Genomic DNA, 22,025 nt, shown 5'->3' on the forward strand with positions numbered 1-22,025 from the left:
AACCCTGACAAATATTTAAGGATCTGACCGCAGATAAATCATGGCAAAGATGGATCAAAACACATGCCCCGTGTGAGGGTCGAACTCACGACCTTCAGATTATGAGACTGACGGCTGCCTACTGCGCCAACGAGGCTCAAAATGCACTAAATGGTCATGATTGAAGGCTAGACTTTCTTTTCATTGACATTCAAGGAATAAGAATTTAACGCAAAAATGTTCAACCAGTTAGTATCTCGAGAGACTGATGAGCAGTCAGGGATGAACAATCTACCAAATAGTTGTGTATCTGTATGCAAGTAATTCTAGGCAAAGAATCACACCAAAAGAGCCCAACCAGCTTGCCCAATGTGAGGATCGAACTCACGACTTTCATTTCATGACTCTGATGCAATTCCAAGCTGTGAAAACCCTGACTGATATTTATGGATCTGACCGCAGATAAATCATGGCAAAGATGGATCAAAACACATGCCCCGTGTGAGGGTCGAACTCACGACCTTCAGATTATGAGACTGACGCGCTGCCTACTGCGCCAACGAGGCTCAAAATGCACTAAATGGTCATGATTGAAGGCTAGACGTTCTTTTCATTGACATTCAAGGAATCAGAATTTAACGCAAAAATGCTCAACCAGTTAGTATCTCGAGAGACTGATGAGCAGTCAGGGATGAACAATCTACCAAATAGTTGTGTATCTGTATGCAAGTAATTCTAGGCAAAGAATCACACCAAAAGAGCCCAACCAGCTTGCCCAATGTGAGGATCGAACTCACGACTTTCATTTCATGACTCTGATGCAATTCCAAGCTGTGAAAACCCTGACTGATATTTATGGATCTGACCGCAGATAAATCATGGCAAAGATGGATCAAAACACATGCCCCGTGTGAGGGTCGAACTCACGACCTTCAGATTATGAGACTGACGCGCTGCCTACTGCGCCAACGAGGCTCAATACACCCCAAGTGGTCATGATTGAAGGCTAGACGTTCTTTTCATTGACATTCAAGGAATAAGCTTTTACACAAAACATTCAACCGGGTGGAGGAGGTTGTTTAAATTCCAAGCTGAGAAAACCCTGACAAATATTTATGAATCTGACCGCAGATAAATAATGGCAAAGATGGATCAAAACACATGCCCCGTGTGAGGGTCGAACTCACGACCTTCAGATTATGAGACTGACGCGCTGCCTACTGCGCCAACGAGGCTCAATACACCCCAAGTGGTCATGATTGAAGGCTAGACGTTCTTTTCATTGACATTCAAGGAATAAGCTTTTACACAAAACATTCAACCGGGTGGAGGAGGTTGTTTCAATTCCAAGCTGAGAAAACCCTGACAAATATTTAAGGATCTGACCGCAGATAAATCATGGCAAAGATGGATCAAAACACATGCCCCGTGTGAGGGTCGAACTCACGACCTTCAGATTATGAGACTGACGCGCTGCCTACTGCGCCAACGAGGCTCAAAATGCACTAAATGGTCATGATTGAAGGCTAGACGTTCTTTTCATTGACATTCAAGGAATCAGAATTTAACGCAAAAATGTTCAACCAGTTAGTATCTCGAGAGACTGATGAGCAGTCAGGGATGAACAATCTACCAAATAGTTGTGTATCTGTATGCAAGTAATTCTAGGCAAAGAATCACACCAAAAGAGCCCAACTAGCTTGCCCAATGTGAGGATCAAACTCACGACTTTCATTTCATGACTCTGATGCAATTCCAAGCTGTGAAAACCCTGACTGATATTTATGGATCTGACCGCAGATAAATAATGGCAAAGATGGATCAAAACACATGCCCCGTGTGAGGGTCGAACTCACGACCTTCAGATTATGAGACTGACGCGCTGCCTACTGCGCCAACGAGGCTCAATACACCCCAAGTGGTCATGATTGAAGGCTAGACGTTCTTTTCATTGACATTCAAGGAATAAGCTTTTACACAAAACATTCAACCGGGTGGAGGAGGTTGTTTCAATTCCAAGCTGAGAAAACCCTGACAAATATTTAAGGATCTGACCGCAGATAAATCATGGCAAAGATGGATCAAAACACATGCCCCGTGTGAGGGTCGAACTCACGACCTTCAGATTATGAGACTGACGCGCTGCCTACTGCGCCAACGAGGCTCAAAATGCACTAAATGGTCATGATTGAAGGCTAGACGTTCTTTTCATTGACATTCAAGGAATCAGAATTTAACGCAAAAATGTTCAACCAGTTAGTATCTCGAGAGACTGATGAGCAGTCAGGGATGAACAATCTACCAAATAGTTGTGTATCTGTATGCAAGTAATTCTAGGCAAAGAATCACACCAAAAGAGCCCAACTAGCTTGCCCAATGTGAGGATCAAACTCACGACTTTCATTTCATGACTCTGATGCAATTCCAAGCTGTGAAAACCCTGACTGATATTTATGGATCTGACCGCAGATAAATCATGGCAAAGATGGATCAAAACACATGCCCCGTGTGAGGGTCGAACTCACGACCTTCAGATTATGAGACTGACGCGCTGCCTACTGCGCCAACGAGGCTCAATACACCCCAAGTGGTCATGATTGAAGGCTAGATGTTATTTTCATTGACATTCAAGGAATCAAAACTTAACAGAAAAATGCTCAACCCTTTAGCATCTTTAGAGAACGAGGCCCAAGGTGTCTTTATTCTGTTTTTCTGGAGTGAAATACAGGGTTTATCAGTTTCTCCTGTTTGCAAACCCAACTCATCATGTGACCATACTGCCATCTAGTGGTCAATTGGTGATAACACAGATATTTGTCAAAGTGACAAGACATAAAAATGCTCAGCCCTTTGGCATCTCTAGAGACTGATGAGCAGTCAGGGAGAACAATCTACCAAATAGTTGTGTATCTGTATGCAAGTAATTCTAGGCAAAGAATCACACCAAAAGAGCCCAACTAGCTTGCCCAATATGAGGATCAAACTCACGACTTTCATTTCATGACTCTGATGCAATTCCAAGCTGTGAAAACCCTGACTGATATTTATGGATCTGACTGCAGATAAATAATGGCAAAGATGGATCAAAACACATGCCCCGTGTGAGGGTCGAACTCACGACCTTCAGATTATGAGACTGACGCGCTGCCTACTGCGCCAACGAGGCTCAATACACCCCAAGTGGTCATGATTGAAGGCTAGACGTTCTTTTCATTGACATTCAAGGAATAAGCTTTTACACAAAACATTCAACCGGGTGGAGGAGGTTGTTTCAATTCCAAGCTGAGAAAACCCTGACAAATATTTAAGGATCCGACCGCAGATAAATCATGGCAAAGATGGATCAAAACACATGCCCCGTGTGAGGGTCGAACTCACGACCTTCAGATTATGAGACTGACGCGCTGCCTACTGCGCCAACGAGGCTCAAAATGCACTAAATGGTCATGATTGAAGGCTAGACTTTCTTTTCATTGACATTCAAGGAATAAGAATTTAACGCAAAAATGTTCAACCAGTTAGTATCTCGAGAGACTGATGAGCAGTCAGGGATGAACAATCTACCAAATAGTTGTGTATCTGTATGCAAGTAATTCTAGGCAAAGAATCACACCAAAAGAGCCCAACCAGCTTGCCCAATGTGAGGATCGAACTCACGACTTTCATTTCATGACTCTGATGCAATTCCAAGCTGTGAAAACCCTGACTGATATTTATGGATCTGACCGCAGATAAATCATGGCAAAGATGGATCAAAACACATGCCCCGTGTGAGGGTCGAACTCACGACCTTCAGATTATGAGACTGACGCGCTGCCTACTGCGCCAACGAGGCCCAAAATGCACTAAATGGTCATGATTGAAGGCTAGACGTTCTTTTCATTGACATTCAAGGAATCAGAATTTAACGCAAAAATGCTCAACCAGTTAGTATCTCGAGAGACTGATGAGCAGTCAGGGATGAACAATCTACCAAATAGTTGTGTATCTGTATGCAAGTAATTCTAGGCAAAGAATCACACCAAAAGAGCCCAACAGCTTGCCCAATGTGAGGATCAAACTCACGACTTTCATTTCATGACTCTGATGCAATTCCAAGCTGTGAAAACCCTGACTGATATTTATGGATCTGACCGCAGATAAATCATGGCAAAGATGGATCAAAACACATGCCCCGTGTGAGGGTCGAACTCACGACCTTCAGATTATGAGACTGACGCGCTGCCTACTGCGCCAACGAGGCTCAATACACCCCAAGTGGTCATGATTGAAGGCTAGACGTTCTTTTCATTGACATTCAAGGAATAAGCTTTTACACAAAACATTCAACCGGGTGGAGGAGGTTGTTGCAATTCCAAGCTGAGAAAACCCTGACAAATATTTATGAATCTGACCGCAGATAAATAATGGCAAAGATGGATCAAAACACATGCCCGTGTGAGGGTCGAACTCACGACCTTCAGATTATGAGACTGACGCGCTGCCTACTGCGCCAACGAGGCTCAATACACCCCAAGTGGTCATGATTGAAGGCTAGACGTTCTTTTCATTGACATTCAAGGAATAAGCTTTTACACAAAACATTCAACCGGGTGGAGGAGGTTGTTTCAATTCCAAGCTGAGAAAACCCTGACAAATATTTAAGGATCTGACCGCAGATAAATCATGGCAAAGATGGATCAAAACACATGCCCCGTGTGAGGGTCGAACTCACGACCTTCAGATTATGAGACTGACGCGCTGCCTACTGCGCCAACGAGGCTCAAAATGCACTAAATGGTCATGATTGAAGGCTAGACGTTCTTTTCATTGACATTCAAGGAATCAGAATTTAACGCAAAAATGTTCAACCAGTTAGTATCTCGAGAGACTGATGAGCAGTCAGGGATGAACAATCTACCAAATAGTTGTGTATCTGTATGCAAGTAATTCTAGGCAAAGAATCACACCAAAAGAGCCCAACTAGCTTGCCCAATGTGAGGATCAAACTCACGACTTTCATTTCATGACTCTGATGCAATTCCAAGCTGTGAAAACCCTGACTGATATTTATGGATCTGACCGCAGATAAATAATGGCAAAGATGGATCAAAACACATGCCCCGTGTGAGGGTCGAACTCACGACCTTCAGATTATGAGACTGACGCGCTGCCTACTGCGCCAACGAGGCTCAATACACCCCAAGTGGTCATGATTGAAGGCTAGATGTTATTTTCATTGACATTCAAGGAATCAAAACTTAACAGAAAAATGCTCAACCCTTTAGCATCTTTAGAGAACGAGGCCCAAGGTGTCTTTATTCTGTTTTTCTGGAGTGAAATACAGGGTTTATCAGTTTCTCCTGTTTGCAAACCCAACTCATCATGTGACCATACTGCCATCTAGTGGTCAATTGGTGATAACACAGATATTTGTCAAAGTGACAAGACATAAAATGCTCAGCCCTTTGGCATCTCTAGAGACTGATGAGCAGTCAGGGAGAACAATCTACCAAATAGTTGTGTATCTGTATGCAAGTAATTCTAGGCAAAGAATCACACCAAAAGAGCCCAACTAGCTTGCCCAATGTGAGGATCAAACTCACGACTTTCATTTCATGACTCTGATGCAATTCCAAGCTGTGAAAACCCTGACTGATATTTATGGATCTGACTGCAGATAAATCATGGCAAAGATGAATCAAAACACATGCCCCGTGTGAGGGTCGAACTCACGACCTTCAGATTATGAGACTGACGCGCTGCCTACTGCGCCAACGAGGCTCAATACCCCCCAAGTGGTCATGATTGAAGGCTAGACGTTCTTTTCATTGACATTCAAGGAATAAGCTTTTACACAAAACATTCAACCGGGTGGAGGAGGTTGTTTCAATTCCAAGCTGAGAAAACCCTGACAAATATTTAAGGATCTGACCGCAGATAAATCATGGCAAAGATGGATCAAAACACATGCCCCGTGTGTGTGAGGACCTTCAGAACTCACGACCTTCAGATTATGAGACTGACGCGCTGCCTACTGCGCCAACGAGGCTCAAAATGCACTAAATGGTCATGATTGAAGGCTAGAATTTCTTTTCATTGACATTCAAGGAATAAGAATTTAACGCAAAAATGTTCAACCAGTTAGTATCTCGAGAGACTGATGAGCAGTCAGGGATGAACAATCTACCAAATAGTTGTGTATCTGTATGCAAGTAATTCTAGGCAAAGAATCACACCAAAAGAGCCCAACAGCTTGCCCAATGTGAGGATCAAACTCACGACTTTCATTTCATGACTCTGATGCAATTCCAAGCTGTGAAAACCCTGACTGATATTTATGGATCTGACCGCAGATAAATCATGGCAAAGATGGATCAAAACACATGCCCCGTGTGAGGGTCGAACTCACGACCTTCAGATTATGAGACTGACGCGCTGCCTACTGCGCCAACGAGGCTCAATACACCCCAAGTGGTCATGATTGAAGGCTAGACGTTCTTTTCATTGACATTCAAGGAATCAGAATTTAACGCAAAAATGCTCAACCAGTTAGTATCTCTAGAGACTGATGAGCAGTCATGGATGAACAATCTACCAAATAGTTGTGTATCTGTATGCAAGTAATTCTAGGCAAAGAATCACACCAAAAGAGCCCAACCAGCTTGCCCAATGTGAGGATCGAACTCACGACTTTCATTTCATGACTCTGATGCAATTCCAAGCTGTGAAAACCCTGACTGATATTTATGGATCTGACCGCAGATAAATCATGGCAAAGATGGATCAAAACACATGCCCCGTGTGAGGGTCGAACTCACGACCTTCAGATTATGAGACTGACGCGCTGCCTACTGCGCCAACGAGGCTCAAAATGCACTAAATGGTCATGATTGAAGGCTAGACGTTCTTTTCATTGACATTCAAGGAATCAGAATTTAACGCAAAAATGCTCAACCAGTTAGTATCTCGAGAGACTGATGAGCAGTCAGGGATGAACAATCTACCAAATAGTTGTGTATCTGTATGCAAGTAATTCTAGGCAAAGAATCACACCAAAAGAGCCCAACTAGCTTGCCCAATGTGAGGATCAAACTCACGACTTTCATTTCATGACTCTGATGCAATTCCAAGCTGTGAAAACCCTGACTGATATTTATGGATCTGACCGCAGATAAATCATGGCAAAGATGGATCAAAACACATGCCCCGTGTGAGGGTCGAACTCACGACCTTCAGATTATGAGACTGACGCGCTGCCTACTGCGCCAACGAGGCTCAATACACCCCAAGTGGTCATGATTGAAGGCTAGACGTTCTTTTCATTGACATTCAAGGAATAAGCTTTTACACAAAACATTCAACCGGGTGGAGGAGGTTGTTTAAATTCCAAGCTGAGAAAACCCTGACAAATATTTATGAATCTGACCGCAGATAAATAATGGCAAAGATGGATCAAAACACATGCCCCGTGTGTGGGTCGAACTCACGACCTTCAGATTATGAGACTGACGCGCTGCCTACTGCGCCAACGAGGCTCAATACACCCCAAGTGGTCATGATTGAAGGCTAGACGTTCTTTTCATTGACATTCAAGGAATAAGCTTTTACACAAAACATTCAACCGGGTGGAGGAGGTTGTTTCAATTCCAAGCTGAGAAAACCCTGACAAATATTTAAGGATCTGACCGCAGATAAATCATGGCAAAGATGGATCAAAACACATGCCCCGTGTGAGGGTCGAACTCACGACCTTCAGATTATGAAACTGACTCGCTGCCTACTGCGCCAACGAGGCTCAAAATGCACTAAATGGTCATGATTGAAGGCTAGACGTTCTTTTCATTGACATTCAAGGAATCAGAATTTAACGCAAAAATGTTCAACCAGTTAGTATCTCGAGAGACTGATGAGCAGTCAGGGATGAACAATCTACCAAATAGTTGTGTATCTGTATGCAAGTAATTCTAGGCAAAGAATCACACCAAAAGAGCCCAACTAGCTTGCCCAATGTGAGGATCAAACTCACGACTTTCATTTCATGACTCTGATGCAATTCCAAGCTGTGAAAACCCTGACTGATATTTATGAATCTGACCGCAGATAAATAATGGCAAAGATGGATCAAAACACATGCCCCGTGTGAGGGTCGAACTCACGACCTTCAGATTATGAGACTGACGCGCTGCCTACTGCGCCAACGAGGCTCAATACACCCCAAGTGGTCATGATTGAAGGCTAGACGTTCTTTTCATTGACATTCAAGGAATAAGCTTTTACACAAAACATTCAACCGGGTGGAGGAGGTTGTTTCAATTCCAAGCTGAGAAAACCCTGACAAATATTTAAGGATCTGACCGCAGATAAATCATGGCAAAGATGGATCAAAACACATGCCCCGTGTGAGGGTCGAACTCACGACCTTCAGATTATGAGACTGACGCGCTGCCTACTGCGCCAACGAGGCTCAATACACCCCAAGTGGTCATGATTGAAGGCTAGATGTTATTTTCATTGACATTCAAGGAATCAAAACTTAACAGAAAAATGCTCAACCCTTTAGCATCTTTAGAGAACGAGGCCCAAGGTGTCTTTATTCTGTTTTTCTGGAGTGAAATACAGGGTTTATCAGTTTCTCCTGTTTGCAAACCCAGCTCATCATGTGACCATACTGCCATCTAGTGGTCAATTGGTGATAACACAGATATTTGTCAAAGTGACAAGACATAAAAATGCTCAGCCCTTTGGCATCTCTAGAGACTGATGAGCAGTCAGGGAGAACAATCTACCAAATAGTTGTGTATCTGTATGCAAGTAATTCTAGGCAAAGAATCACACCAAAAGAGCCCAACTAGCTTGCCCAATGTGAGGATCAAACTCACGACTTTCATTTCATGACTCTGATGCAATTCCAAGCTGTGAAAACCCTGACTGATATTTATGAATCTGACCGCAGATAAATAATGGCAAAGATGGATCAAAACACATGCCCCGTGTGAGGGTCGAACTCACGACCTTCAGATTATGAGACTGACGCGCTGCCTACTGCGCCAACGAGGCTCAATACACCCCAAGTGGTCATGATTGAAGGCTAGACGTTCTTTTCATTGACATTCAAGGAATAAGCTTTTACACAAAACATTCAACCGGGTGGAGGAGGTTGTTTCAATTCCAAGCTGAGAAAACCCTGACAAATATTTAAGGATCTGACCGCAGATAAATCATGGCAAAGATGGATCAAAACACATGCCCCGTGTGAGGGTCGAACTCACGACCTTCAGATTATGAGACTGACGCGCTGCCTACTGCGCCAACGAGGCTCAAAATGCACTAAATGGTCATGATTGAAGGCTAGACGTTCTTTTCATTGACATTCAAGGAATCAGAATTTAACGCAAAAATGTTCAACCAGTTAGTATCTCGAGAGACTGATGAGCAGTCAGGGATGAACAATCTACCAAATAGTTGTGTATCTGTATGCAAGTAATTCTAGGCAAAGAATCACACCAAAATAGCCCAACTAGCTTGCCCAATGAGAGGATCGAACTCACGACTTTCATTTCATGACTCTGATGCAATTCCAAGCTGTGAAAACCCTGACTGATATTTATGGATCTGACCGCAGATAAATCATGGCAAAGATGGATCAAAACACATGCCCCGTGTGAGGGTCGAACTCACGACCTTCAGATTATGAGACTGACGCGCTGCCTACTGCGCCAACGAGGCTCAAAATGCACTAAATGGTCATGATTGAAGGCTAGACGTTCTTTTCATTGACATTCAAGGGAATTTAACGCAAAAATGCTCAACCAGTTAGCATCTCTAGAGACTGATGAGCAGTCAGGGATGAACAATCTACCAAATAGTTGTGTATCTGTATGCAAGTAATTCTAGGCAAAGAATCACACCAAAAGAGCCCAACTAGCTTGCCCAATGTGAGGATCGAACTCACGACTTTCATTTCATGACTCTGATGCAATTCCAAGCTGTGAAAACCCTGACTGATATTTATGGATCTGACCGCAGATAAATCATGGCAAAGATGGATCAAAACACATGCCCCGTGTGAGGGTCGAACTCACGACCTTCAGATTATGAGACTGACGCGCTGCCTACTGCGCCAACGAGGCTCAATACACCCCAAGTGGTCATGATTGAAGGCTAGACGTTCTTTTCATTGACATTCAAGGAATAAGCTTTTACACAAAACATTCAACCGGGTGGAGGAGGTTGTTTCAATTCCAAGCTGAGAAAACCCTGACAAATATTTAAGGATCTGACCGCAGATAAATCATGGCAAAGATGGATCAAAACACATGCCCCGTGTGAGGGTCGAACTCACGACCTTCAGATTATGAGACTGACGCGCTGCCTACTGCGCCAACGAGGCTCAAAAAATGCAACTAAAATGCACTAAATGGTCATGATTGAAGGCTAGACGTTCTTTTCATTGACATTCAAGGAATCAGAATTTAACGCAAAAATGTTCAACCAGTTAGTATCTCGAGAGACTGATGAGCAGTCAGGGATGAACAATCTACCAAATAGTTGTGTATCTGTATGCAAGTAATTCTAGGCAAAGAATCACACCAAAAGAGCCCAACTAGCTTGCCCAATGTGAGGATCAAACTCACGACTTTCATTTCATGACTCTGATGCAATTCCAAGCTGTGAAAACCCTGACTGATATTTATGGATCTGACCGCAGATAAATCATGGCAAAGATGGATCAAAACACATGCCCCGTGTGAGGGTCGAACTCACGACCTTCAGATTATGAGACTGACGCGCTGCCTACTGCGCCAACGAGGCTCAATACACCCCAAGTGGTCATGATTGAAGGCTAGATGTTATTTTCATTGACATTCAAGGAATCAAAACTTAACAGAAAAATGCTCAACCAGCATCTTTAGAGAACGAGGCCCAAGGTGTCTTTATTCTGTTTTTCTGGAGTGAAATACAGGGTTTATCAGTTTCTCCTGTTTGCAAACCCAGCTCATCATGTGACCATACTGCCATCTAGTGGTCAATTGGTGATAACACAGATATTTGTCAAAGTGACAAGACATAAAAATGCTCAGCCCTTTGGCATCTCTAGAGACTGATGAGCAGTCAGGGATGAACAATCTACCAAATAGTTGTGTATCTGTATGCAAGTAATTCTAGGCAAAGAATCACACCAAAAGAGCCCAACTAGCTTGCCCAATGTGAGGATCAAACTCACGACTTTCATTTCATGACTCTGATGCAATTCCAAGCTGTGAAAACCCTGACTGATATTTATGGATCTGACCGCAGATAAATCATGGCAAAGATGGATCAAAACACATGCCCCGTGTGAGGGTCGAACTCACGACCTTCAGATTATGAGACTGACGCGCTGCCTACTGCGCCAACGAGGCTCAATACACCCCAAGTGGTCATGATTGAAGGCTAGACGTTCTTTTCATTGACATTCAAGGAATAAGCTTTTACACAAAACATTCAACCGGGTGGAGGAGGTTGTTTCAATTCCAAGCTGAGAAAACCCTGACAAATATTTAAGGATCTGACCGCAGATAAATCATGGCAAAGATGGATCAAAACACATGCCCCGTGTGAGGGTCGAACTCACGACCTTCAGATTATGAGACTGACGCGCTGCCTACTGCGCCAACGAGGCTCAAAATGCACTAAATGGTCATGATTGAAGGCTAGACTTTTCTTTTCATTGACATTCAAGGAATCAGAATTTAACGCAAAAATGTTCAACCAGTTAGTATCTCGAGAGACTGATGAGCAGTCAGGGATGAACAATCTACCAAATAGTTGTGTATCTGTATGCAAGTAATTCTAGGCAAAGAATCACACCAAAAGAGCCCAACCAGCTTGCCCAATGTGAGGATCGAACTCACGACTTTCATTTCATGACTCTGATGCAATTCCAAGCTGTGAAAACCCTGACTGATATTTATGGATCTGACCGCAGATAAATCATGGCAAAGATGGATCAAAACACATGCCCCGTGTGAGGGTCGAACTCACGACCTTCAGATTATGAGACTGACGCGCTGCCTACTGCGCCAACGAGGCTCAATACACCCCAAGTGGTCATGATTGAAGGCTAGACGTTCTTTTCATTGACATTCAAGGAATCAAAACTTAACAGAAAAATGACATCTTTCAAGGTGTCTTTATTCTGTTTTTCTGGAGTGAAATACAGGGTTTATCAGTTTCTCCTGTTTGCAAACCCAACTCATCATGTGACCATACTGCCATCTAGTGGTCAATTGGTGATAACACAGATATTTGTCAAAGTGACAAGACATAAAAATGCTCAGCCCTTTGGCATCTCTAGAGACTGATGAGCAGTCAGGGATGAACAATCTACCAAATAGTTGTGTATCTGTATGCAAGTAATTCTAGGCAAAGAATCACACCAAAAGAGCCCAACTAGCTTGCCCAATGTGAGGATCAAACTCACGACTTTCATTTCATGACTCTGATGCAATTCCAAGCTGTGAAAACCCTGACTGATATTTATGGATCTGACTGCAGATAAATCATGGCAAAGATGGATCAAAACACATGCCCCGTGTGAGGGTCGAACTCACGACCTTCAGATTATGAGACTGACGCGCTGCCTACTGCGCCAACGAGGCTCAATACACCCCAAGTGGTCATGATTGAAGGCTAGACGTTCTTTTCATTGACATTCAAGGAATAAGCTTTTACACAAAACATTCAACCGGGTGGAGGAGGTTGTTTCAATTCCAAGCTGAGAAAACCCTGACAAATATTTAAGGATCTGACCGCAGATAAATCATGGCAAAGATGGATCAAAACACATGCCCCGTGTGAGGGTCGAACTCACGACCTTCAGATTATGAGACTGCGCTGCCTACTGCGCTGCCTACTGCGCCAACGAGGCTCAAAATGCACTAAATGGTCATGATTGAAGGCTAGACGTTCTTTTCATTGACATTCAAGGAATCAGAATTTAACGCAAAAATGCTCAACCAGTTAGTATCTCTAGAGACTGATGAGCAGTCAGGGATGAACAATCTACCAAATAGTTGTGTATCTGTATGCAAGTAATTCTAGGCAAAGAATCACACCAAAAGAGCCCAACTAGCTTGCCCAATGTGAGGATCAAACTCACGACTTTCATTTCATGACTCTGATGCAATTCCAAGCTGTGAAAACCCTGACTGATATTTATGGATCTGACCGCAGATAAATCATGGCAAAGATGGATCAAAACACATGCCCCGTGTGAGGGTCGAACTCACGACCTTCAGATTATGAGACTGACGCGCTGCCTACTGCGCCAACGAGGCTCAAAATGCACTAAATGGTCATGATTGAAGGCTAGACGTTCTTTTCATTGACATTCAAGGAATCAGAATTTAACGCAAAAATGCTCAACCAGTTAGCATCTCTAGAGACTGATGAGCAGTCAGGGATGAACAATCTACCAAATAGTTGTGTATCTGTATGCAAGTAATTCTAGGCAAAGAATCACACCAAAAGAGCCCAACCAGCTTGCCCAATGTGAGGATCGAACTCACGACTTTCATTTCATGACTCTGATGCAATTCCAAGCTGTGAAAACCCTGACTGATATTTATGGATCTGACCGCAGATAAATCATGGCAAAGATGGATCAAAACACATGCCCCGTGTGAGGGTCGAACTCACGACCTTCAGATTATGAGACTGACGCGCTGCCTACTGCGCCAACGAGGCTCAATACACCCCAAGTGGTCATGATTGAAGGCTAGACGTTCTTTTCATTGACATTCAAGGAATAAGCTTTTACACAAAACATTCAACCGGGTGGAGGAGGTTGTTTCAATTCAAAGCTGAGAAAACCCTGACAAATATTTAAGGATCTGACCGCAGATAAATCATGGCAAAGATGGATCAAAACACATGCCCCGTGTGAGGGTCGAACTCACGACCTTCAGATTATGAGACTGACGCGCTGCCTACTGCGCCAACGAGGCTCAAAATGCACTAAAATACACCCCAAGTGGTCATGATTGAAGGCTAGACGTTCTTTTCATTGACATTCAAGGAATAAGCTTTTACACAAAACATTCAACCGGGTGGAGGAGGTTGTTTCAATTCCAAGCTGAGAAAACCCTGACAAATATTTAAGGATCTGACCGCAGATAAATCATGGCAAAGATGGATCAAAACACATGCCCCGTGTGAGGGTCGAACTCACGACCTTCAGATTATGAGACTGACGCGCTGCCTACTGCGCCAATGCACTAAATGGTCATGATTGAAGGCTAGACGTTCTTTTCATTGACATTCAAGGAAGCAGAATTTAACGCAAAAATGTTCAACCAGTTAGTATCTCGAGAGACTGATGAGCAGTCAGGGATGAACAATCTACCAAATAGTTGTGTATCTGTATGCAAGTAATTCTAGGCAAAGAATCACACCAAAAGAGCCCAACTAGCTTGCCCAATGTGAGGATCAAACTCACGACTTTCATTTCATGACTCTGATGCAATTCCAAGCTGTGAAAACCCTGACTGATATTTATGAATCTGACCGCAGATAAATAATGGCAAAGATGGATCAAAACACATGCCCCGTGTGAGGGTCGAACTCACGACCTTCAGATTATGAGACTGACGCGCTGCCTACTGCGCCAACGAGGCTCAATACACCCCAAGTGGTCATGATTGAAGGCTAGACGTTCTTTTCATTGACATTCAAGGAATAAGCTTTTACACAAAACATTCAACCGGGTGGAGGAGGTTGTTTCAATTCCAAGCTGAGAAAACCCTGACAAATATTTAAGGATCTGACCGCAGATAAATCATGGCAAAGATGGATCAAAACACATGCCCCGTGTGAGGGTCGAACTCACGACCTTCAGATATATGAGACTGACGCGCTGCCTACTGCGCCAACGAGGCTCAAAATGCACTAAATGGTCATGATTGAAGGCTAGACGTTCTTTTCATTGACATTCAAGGAAGCAGAATTTAACGCAAAAATGTTCAACCAGTTAGTATCTCGAGAGACTGATGAGCAGTCAGGGATGAACAATCTACCAAATAGTTGTGTATCTGTATGCAAGTAATTCTAGGCAAAGAATCACACCAAAAGAGCCCAACTAGCTTGCCCAATGTGAGGATCAAACTCACGACTTTCATTTCATGACTCTGATGCAATTCCAAGCTGTGAAAACCCTGACTGATATTTATGGATCTGACCGCAGATAAATCATGGCAAAGATGGATCAAAACACATGCCCCGTGTGAGGGTCGAACTCACGACCTTCAGATTATGAGACTGACGCGCTGCCTACTGCGCCAACGAGGCTCAATACACCCCAAGTGGTCATGATTGAAGGCTAGACGTTCTTTTCATTGACATTCAAGGAATAAGCTTTTACACAAAACATTCAACCGGGTGGAGGAGGTTGTTTCAATTCCAAGCTGAGAAAACCCTGACAAATATTTAAGGATCTGACCGCAGATAAATCATGGCAAAGATGGATCAAAACACATGCCCCGTGTGAGGGTCGAACTCACGACCTTCAGATTATGAGACTGACGCGCTGCCTACTGCGCCAACGAGGCTCAAAATGCACTAAATGGTCATGATTGAAGGCTAGACGTTCTTTTCATTGACATTCAAGGAAGCAGAATTTAACGCAAAAATGCTCAGCCAGTTGGTATCTCTAGAGACTGATGAGCAGTCAGGGATGAACAATCTACCAAATAGTTGTGTATCTGTATGCAAGTAATTCTAGGCAAAGAATCACACCAAAAGAGCCCAACTAGCTTGCCCAATGTGAGGATCAAACTCACGACTTTCATTTCATGACTCTGATGCAATTCCAAGCTGTGAAAACCCTGACTGATATTTATGGATCTGACCGCAGATAAATCATGGCAAAGATGGATCAAAACACATGCCCCGTGTGAGGGTCGAACTCACGACCTTCAGATTATGAGACTGACGCGCTGCCTACTGCGCCAACGAGGCTCAATACACCCCAAGTGGTCATGATTGAAGGCTAGACGTTCTTTTCATTGACATTCAAGGAATAAGCTTTTACACAAAACATTCAACCGGGTGGAGGAGGTTGTTTCAATTCCAAGCTGAGAAAACCCTGACAAATATTTAAGGATCTGACCGCAGATAAATCATGGCAAAGATGGATCAAAACACATGCCCCGTGTGAGGGTCGAACTCACGACCTTCAGATTATGAGACTGACGCGCTGCCTACTGCGCCAACGAGGCTCAATACACCCCAAGTGGTCATGATTGAAGGCTAGACGTTCTTTTCATTGACATTCAAGGAATAAGCTTTTACACAAAACATTCAACCGGGTGGAGGAGGTTGTTTCAATTCCAAGCTGAGAAAACCCTGACAAATATTTAAGGATCTGACCGCAGATAAATCATGGCAAAGATGGATCAAAACACATGCCCCGTGTGAGGGTCGAACTCACGACCTTCAGATTATGAGACTGACGCGCTGCCTACTGCGCCAACGAGGCTCAAAACTCACTGAATGGTCATGATTGAAGGCTAGAGTTTATTTTCATTGACATTCAAAGAATCAGCACCTAACACAAAAATGTCAGGGATGAACAATCTGCCAAACAGTTGTGTATCTCTATGAAGGTAATTCTTGGCAAAGAATCACACCAACTGCCTTGACACCTGTGAGGATCAAATTTACAACCTTCATCTCATGAGGCTGTTTTTATTCTTGCTGACAAAAAATGCATGCCCCGTGTGCAGGCTGAAAACTCACCTCTTGAAGAAGTACTTCCCTGAGCCTTCTTCGTAGCACTTTGCATTCTTATTAGTTGTTGCACTTATTGTATTCGTATCAGTTCGCTGCACTTATTGTATTCGTATCAGTTCGCTGCACTTATTGTATTTGTGTTCGTTTACTGCGTTTATCCTATTCGTAGTAGTTTGTAACACTTATTGTATTCGTATTAAGTCTGTTGCAATTATTGTTTTCGTAGTAATTTGCCTCTGCACTATACTTTTGCTCTGGTTTATGCTTTAAGATGCTTGTTTAAGAAAGGAGATGCACTTATGACTTCTGGTGACTAGTAGTTCTCTTAAATACCTATGTTGAATACACTTCCTGTAAGTCGCTTTGTATAAAAGCGTCTGCTAAATGACTGTAATGTAATGTAATGTAATGTAATGACAAAACCCTGTCAAATATATCTATTTCAAAATACTTGCCCCGTGTGAGGCTCGAACTCACGACCTTCAGATTATGAGACTGACGCGCTGCCTACTGCGCCAACGAGGCACACGCTTTCTGTTCTCAAGTATGTTAGCAGTATGTTAAATATGCATAAAAATGGTTGAGAGGATTCATTTTAGCACAGGGAAAAATCTTTGATCCATTTTGTTTTAAGGAGGACTTTTAAACAGCACCAGACGTGTTTTGCACGCTCTCCTAGTTTTGCGACACTGTTTAATGTCCTTTTCATTCATAATCTGTCACTCTCTCCCTGTGAGTACTCACCATATCACTGCTCTAAGCTAACAATATCTTCAAAATTCAATTGACAGTGGGTTATATGTAGACACAATAACCAATTCTGAGCGTGATCATGATAAATGTATTTACTTACTCACTCAAAATGCCACTTTTGAAAAAGAGTAGGACTTCCAGTGTTCTTACATTCCGTATCTGATGGTAGAACAAAACTCATGTCAGCTAGGAGGGGTAACTGTGTGGTATAACCTATTGTTTTGGAATTTCCTGTGATGCATCATTTGTACATATATACATATGTACAAACCACCTATTTTAACCACCTAAAATAAAAAGGGTCAAGGCATCGAGGCAGAACATCTCCTCGTTAGTATAGTGGTGAGTATCCCCGCCTGTCACGCGGGAGACCGGGGTTCAATTCCCCGACGGGGAGAAATGCATCTTTTCCTTCCTTCCTCCCTCTTGCATTTTTTTTTGTTTTGAATGCCGAGACATTATTTCATGAATTCTCCAATAAAGAGGCCTTCTAAGTGATCTTAGTATTGACGAAAAATGTATTGATAAATCTTAGCTTCAAAACTCCTTTCACAATGTAAGCTATAAACATCTGAACAAAAGTTAAAAAAGACATATTCCCAGACAAATTACGTCAATACAAAATTGAGTTTTGTAGCTTCACCAAATACTAATCAACCGGTGTATACATTTACAAATTCCAAAAATCGTTGCATTGGCCGGGAATCGAACCCGGGCCTCCCGCGTGGCAGGCGAGAATTCTACCACTGAACCACCAATGCTTGTTATATTTAAAGGGACATTGCTCAAACATGATGTCCACTGAACCCCGAATGCTTGCAAAACACACAGATCAGGCAGAACTTCTTCTCGAATGTAGGCTATCCGGTAGTGAACAGTAGACAGTTCTGCTTTCTCATCAACCAGGTGTCCAAGACATTCAACCACATAAATGATCATTATCTTCCAAAGCCTACCTTGATATATTATATCTCTCTGCTTCCATGTCCCAAGCCTATCTCACTTTCCATAGAGAAAAATACAGAGGATGGAGTTTAGGATATTGCTCGGCCGCAGTTGTGAGGATCCAACCATAAAGTTGATCATCGATCTTTGGCCTAGGACATGTGTCAGACTCGGCCCACCACGAGATTTTGTGTGGAGAGCATGAAAGGGATATGATTTTCTTAAAATAAAAGTGGATGCTGCTTTACAATGAACATAAACTTCATAAAATTGCCTTCCCTCTGCATCAATTTTTCTCTTCTCTGACATTTTGGGATTATTTGGTGATCTTTTGTTTCTTTTTCAGTTGTTGGAAAACCGCTTTAGTCAAACGCCGATATGGAAACACTGCAATCTAGCGGCAGGATGCCGTCATTTGGCGGGTCACGTAATTGACATGCATTGTGGGAGACTGCCACAAGCGAAGGAGTTTAAGTATCTTGGGTTCTTATTCACAAATGAGGGTAAAATGGAAGGCGGTTCGGTGCACGTCAGCAGTGATGCGGGCATTGTACTGGACCATTGTGGTGAAGGAGCTGAGCCGTAAGTTTTAAAAAAATGCCATATCTGTCAAACATATTCTTAGCAGCTCACAATTATTCGATGTGCCATAGTTCTGTCCTTCTCAACTGACAAAAACAGCTTTGAACAAAGTTAATGTAATAACGTGTTTGATATTTCTCTTTGTTGTTCACTTTAAAAGTTTGATCTTTGATAGAGAAATGTGGATATCTTAACCCTAAATTAAAAGGATTTGTTATAATAACAGAAATGTACAAACATATATGGTTGCATTTATATAAATGCAAGTACAATATTATTACACTTGAATAAACTATAATCAAATGCGGAGACAGTTATTTAACCATATGTTTAGGGAGTTAGATTTATATGGTCTTACAGTTACAACTAGCCCTTTGAGGTCAACCATAATGCTGATGTGGTGAAAATGAGTTTGAAACCAATTGGCCTGAGAAATTCTGGTATCAACTCCACTTATGAATAGCCCTGTACTCGAACATGGTGTTTATTATGGACAATGACAGGCATATAAGTCCAACAACAAAGCACCAATTACGATCAGATCAGGCAGACTGCTTCTCTTAATCACCCCCCATCAGATCATATGCTATGTTTTTTAACATTGCCCACTCTGCTTCCATGTCCCAAGCCTACCCCAATATCCAAAAATACAGAGGATGAAGTTTAGGATACTTAAAACCTTCCTTGGCCACGGAGGACATGTCAGTGAGGTTCAGAATCACATTTCTACTTCCAAAAAGTGTCCTGCATTGGCCGGGAATCGAACCCGGGCCTCCCGCGTGGCAGGCGAGAATTCTACCACTGAACCACCAATGCTTGCACGCTCTGTGACGTGCCTGTTCTCGTCTCAGCCAACCACGTAGTGAATCATGGTGAAACATTCTTGTATCAAGTACACTCATGAATTTAACATGGCCCACTCTGCTTCCATGTCCCAAGCCTACCCTAAAATTGAAAATTAAAAATACAGATGATGAAGTTTAGGATACTTAAAATCTTCCTTGGCCACGGAGGACATGTCAGTGAGGTTCAGAATCACATTTCTACTTCCAAAAAGTGTCTTGCATTGGCCGGGAATCGAACCCGGGCCTCCCGCGTGGCAGGCGAGAATTCTACCACTGAACCACCAATGCTTGCACGCTCTGTGACGTGCCTGTTCTCGTCTCAGCCAACCACAAAGTTAATCATGGCTCTGTGGCATAAGGTACCAAATAAACGTATGAATAGCCTTGTATTTGAACATGGTGTTGATAATGGACAATGACAGGCACATAAGTCCAACAACAAAGCACAAATTGGGATCAGATCAGGCAGGTCCCTCATCCTAATCACCCCCTCCAGATCTTAGGTTATGGTTTTCAACATGGCCCACTCTGCTTCCATGTCCCAACCCTGCCCAAATATCCGAGAAAAGAAAAATCCAAAGAAGGGAGTGTAAGATCGCGGACAGGGGCCTCAGCTCAACGTTCCTGGTTCACCCTCACTATGCTATTGGGTTTAACAGGTATTTACCAGGTAATGTGTAGTACCTTTAGCATTTCAGGGCAGATCTCATCTACATGATGATACATAGCCTTGTACTTGAACATGGTGTTGATAATGGACAATGACAGGCACATAAGTCCAACTCAGGTAGTGACTATGGACAGCTCTGCTTTCTCATCACCCAGGTGTCCAAGACATTCGGCCGCAGTTCTGATGATCCAACCACAAAGTTGATCATGGATCTTTGGCCAAAGGTATTCTTGTATCAAGTACACTCATGAATTTAACATGGCCCACTCTGCTTCCATGTCCCAAGCCTACCCTAAAATTCAAAAATAAAAATACAGATGATGAAGTTTAGGATACTTAAAATCTTCCTTCTCCATGGAGGACATGTCAGTGAGGTTCAGAATCACATTTCTACTTCCAAAAAGTGTCCTGCATTGGCCGGGAATCGAACCCGGGCCTCCCGCGTGGCAGGCGAGAATTCTACCACTGAACCACCAATGCTTGCATGCTCTGTTACGTGCCTGTTCTCGCCTCAGCCAACCACAAAGTTAATCATGGCTCTGTGGCATAAGGTACCAAATAAACGTATGAATAGCCTTGTATTTGAACATGGTGTTGATAATGGACAATGACAGGCACATAAGTCCAACAACAAAGCACAAATTGGGATCAGATCAGGCAGGTCCCTCATCCTAATCACCCCCTCCAGATCTTAGGTTATGGTTTTCAACATGGCCCACTCTGCTTCCATGTCCCAACCCTGCCCAAATATCCGAGAAAAGAAAAATCCAAAGAAGGGAGTGTAAGATCGCGGACAGGGGCCTCAGCTCAACGTTCCTGGTTCACCCTCACTATGCTATTGGGTTTAACAGGTATTTACCAGGGTTTAATCAGGACTTTTAAATATTTACATAAACATTGCCAAGACAGAACAACAATGTGTAGTACCTTTAGCATTTCAGGGCAGATCTCATCTACATGATGATACATAGCCTTGTACTTGAACATGGTGTTGATAATGGACAATGACAGGCACATAAGTCCAACTCAGGACCAGGTAGTGACTATGGACAGCTCTGCTTTCTCATCACCCAGTTGTCCAAGACATTCGGCCGCAGTTCTGATGATCCAACCACAAAGTTGATCATGGATCTTTGGCCAAAGGTATTCTTGTATCAAGTACACTCATGAATTTAACATGGCCCACTCTGCTTCCATGTCCCAAGCCTACCCTAAAATTCAAAAATAAAAATACAGATGATGAAGTTTAGGATACTTAAAATCTTCCTTCTCCATGGAGGACATGTCAGTGAGGTTCAGAATCACATTTCTACTTCCAAAAAGTGTCCTGCATTGGCCGGGAATCGAACCCGGGCCTCCCGCGTGGCAGGCGAGAATTCTACCACTGAACCACCAATGCTTGCACGCTCTGTTACGTGCCTGTTCTCGCCTGACCCAACTACTATGTTGTTCATGGCTCTGTGGCATAAGGTACCAAATACACTTATGAATAGCCTTGT

The 22,025-nt window shown here is 43.0% G+C and overlaps 26 non-coding genes across 26 annotated transcripts; 1 reads left to right on the plus strand and 25 right to left on the minus strand.

Annotated features, from left to right (window-relative positions):
• Nucleotides 1-472: 472 nt before the first annotated feature.
• trnam-cau (transfer RNA methionine (anticodon CAU)) lies at nucleotides 473-545 on the minus strand. The gene has a single exon. It is a non-coding gene; the product is annotated as a tRNA-Met (tRNA).
• A 336-nt stretch (nucleotides 546-881) lies between these two features.
• Nucleotides 882-954, minus strand: trnam-cau (transfer RNA methionine (anticodon CAU)). The gene has a single exon. It is a non-coding gene; the product is annotated as a tRNA-Met (tRNA).
• A 187-nt stretch (nucleotides 955-1,141) lies between these two features.
• Nucleotides 1,142-1,214, minus strand: trnam-cau (transfer RNA methionine (anticodon CAU)). Its single transcript has one exon. It is a non-coding gene; the product is annotated as a tRNA-Met (tRNA).
• A 187-nt stretch (nucleotides 1,215-1,401) lies between these two features.
• Nucleotides 1,402-1,474, minus strand: trnam-cau (transfer RNA methionine (anticodon CAU)). Its single transcript has one exon. It is a non-coding gene; the product is annotated as a tRNA-Met (tRNA).
• Nucleotides 1,475-1,810: 336 nt separating this feature from the next.
• trnam-cau (transfer RNA methionine (anticodon CAU)) lies at nucleotides 1,811-1,883 on the minus strand. Its single transcript has one exon. It is a non-coding gene; the product is annotated as a tRNA-Met (tRNA).
• Nucleotides 1,884-2,070: 187 nt separating this feature from the next.
• trnam-cau (transfer RNA methionine (anticodon CAU)) lies at nucleotides 2,071-2,143 on the minus strand. Its single transcript has one exon. It is a non-coding gene; the product is annotated as a tRNA-Met (tRNA).
• Nucleotides 2,144-2,479: 336 nt separating this feature from the next.
• Nucleotides 2,480-2,552, minus strand: trnam-cau (transfer RNA methionine (anticodon CAU)). Its single transcript has one exon. It is a non-coding gene; the product is annotated as a tRNA-Met (tRNA).
• Nucleotides 2,553-3,072: 520 nt separating this feature from the next.
• trnam-cau (transfer RNA methionine (anticodon CAU)) lies at nucleotides 3,073-3,145 on the minus strand. The gene has a single exon. It is a non-coding gene; the product is annotated as a tRNA-Met (tRNA).
• Nucleotides 3,146-3,332: 187 nt separating this feature from the next.
• On the minus strand, nucleotides 3,333-3,405 carry trnam-cau (transfer RNA methionine (anticodon CAU)). The gene has a single exon. It is a non-coding gene; the product is annotated as a tRNA-Met (tRNA).
• A 336-nt stretch (nucleotides 3,406-3,741) lies between these two features.
• On the minus strand, nucleotides 3,742-3,814 carry trnam-cau (transfer RNA methionine (anticodon CAU)). The gene has a single exon. It is a non-coding gene; the product is annotated as a tRNA-Met (tRNA).
• A 335-nt stretch (nucleotides 3,815-4,149) lies between these two features.
• On the minus strand, nucleotides 4,150-4,222 carry trnam-cau (transfer RNA methionine (anticodon CAU)). The gene has a single exon. It is a non-coding gene; the product is annotated as a tRNA-Met (tRNA).
• A 446-nt stretch (nucleotides 4,223-4,668) lies between these two features.
• trnam-cau (transfer RNA methionine (anticodon CAU)) lies at nucleotides 4,669-4,741 on the minus strand. The gene has a single exon. It is a non-coding gene; the product is annotated as a tRNA-Met (tRNA).
• A 336-nt stretch (nucleotides 4,742-5,077) lies between these two features.
• On the minus strand, nucleotides 5,078-5,150 carry trnam-cau (transfer RNA methionine (anticodon CAU)). The gene has a single exon. It is a non-coding gene; the product is annotated as a tRNA-Met (tRNA).
• A 519-nt stretch (nucleotides 5,151-5,669) lies between these two features.
• Nucleotides 5,670-5,742, minus strand: trnam-cau (transfer RNA methionine (anticodon CAU)). Its single transcript has one exon. It is a non-coding gene; the product is annotated as a tRNA-Met (tRNA).
• A 603-nt stretch (nucleotides 5,743-6,345) lies between these two features.
• On the minus strand, nucleotides 6,346-6,418 carry trnam-cau (transfer RNA methionine (anticodon CAU)). The gene has a single exon. It is a non-coding gene; the product is annotated as a tRNA-Met (tRNA).
• A 336-nt stretch (nucleotides 6,419-6,754) lies between these two features.
• trnam-cau (transfer RNA methionine (anticodon CAU)) lies at nucleotides 6,755-6,827 on the minus strand. The gene has a single exon. It is a non-coding gene; the product is annotated as a tRNA-Met (tRNA).
• Nucleotides 6,828-7,163: 336 nt separating this feature from the next.
• trnam-cau (transfer RNA methionine (anticodon CAU)) lies at nucleotides 7,164-7,236 on the minus strand. Its single transcript has one exon. It is a non-coding gene; the product is annotated as a tRNA-Met (tRNA).
• An 856-nt stretch (nucleotides 7,237-8,092) lies between these two features.
• On the minus strand, nucleotides 8,093-8,165 carry trnam-cau (transfer RNA methionine (anticodon CAU)). Its single transcript has one exon. It is a non-coding gene; the product is annotated as a tRNA-Met (tRNA).
• A 187-nt stretch (nucleotides 8,166-8,352) lies between these two features.
• On the minus strand, nucleotides 8,353-8,425 carry trnam-cau (transfer RNA methionine (anticodon CAU)). The gene has a single exon. It is a non-coding gene; the product is annotated as a tRNA-Met (tRNA).
• An 8,758-nt stretch (nucleotides 8,426-17,183) lies between these two features.
• On the minus strand, nucleotides 17,184-17,256 carry trnam-cau (transfer RNA methionine (anticodon CAU)). Its single transcript has one exon. It is a non-coding gene; the product is annotated as a tRNA-Met (tRNA).
• A 553-nt stretch (nucleotides 17,257-17,809) lies between these two features.
• trnad-guc (transfer RNA aspartic acid (anticodon GUC)) lies at nucleotides 17,810-17,881 on the plus strand. The gene has a single exon. It is a non-coding gene; the product is annotated as a tRNA-Asp (tRNA).
• Nucleotides 17,882-18,174: 293 nt separating this feature from the next.
• On the minus strand, nucleotides 18,175-18,245 carry trnag-gcc (transfer RNA glycine (anticodon GCC)). The gene has a single exon. It is a non-coding gene; the product is annotated as a tRNA-Gly (tRNA).
• A 1,511-nt stretch (nucleotides 18,246-19,756) lies between these two features.
• trnag-gcc (transfer RNA glycine (anticodon GCC)) lies at nucleotides 19,757-19,827 on the minus strand. The gene has a single exon. It is a non-coding gene; the product is annotated as a tRNA-Gly (tRNA).
• Nucleotides 19,828-20,073: 246 nt separating this feature from the next.
• Nucleotides 20,074-20,144, minus strand: trnag-gcc (transfer RNA glycine (anticodon GCC)). Its single transcript has one exon. It is a non-coding gene; the product is annotated as a tRNA-Gly (tRNA).
• A 791-nt stretch (nucleotides 20,145-20,935) lies between these two features.
• Nucleotides 20,936-21,006, minus strand: trnag-gcc (transfer RNA glycine (anticodon GCC)). Its single transcript has one exon. It is a non-coding gene; the product is annotated as a tRNA-Gly (tRNA).
• Nucleotides 21,007-21,854: 848 nt separating this feature from the next.
• Nucleotides 21,855-21,925, minus strand: trnag-gcc (transfer RNA glycine (anticodon GCC)). The gene has a single exon. It is a non-coding gene; the product is annotated as a tRNA-Gly (tRNA).
• Nucleotides 21,926-22,025: the final 100 nt, after the last annotated feature.

This window comes from Anoplopoma fimbria, chromosome 22 (assembly GCF_027596085.1).
Source record: "Anoplopoma fimbria isolate UVic2021 breed Golden Eagle Sablefish chromosome 22, Afim_UVic_2022, whole genome shotgun sequence".
Classification (NCBI taxonomy): Eukaryota; Metazoa; Chordata; class Actinopteri; order Perciformes; family Anoplopomatidae; genus Anoplopoma; species Anoplopoma fimbria.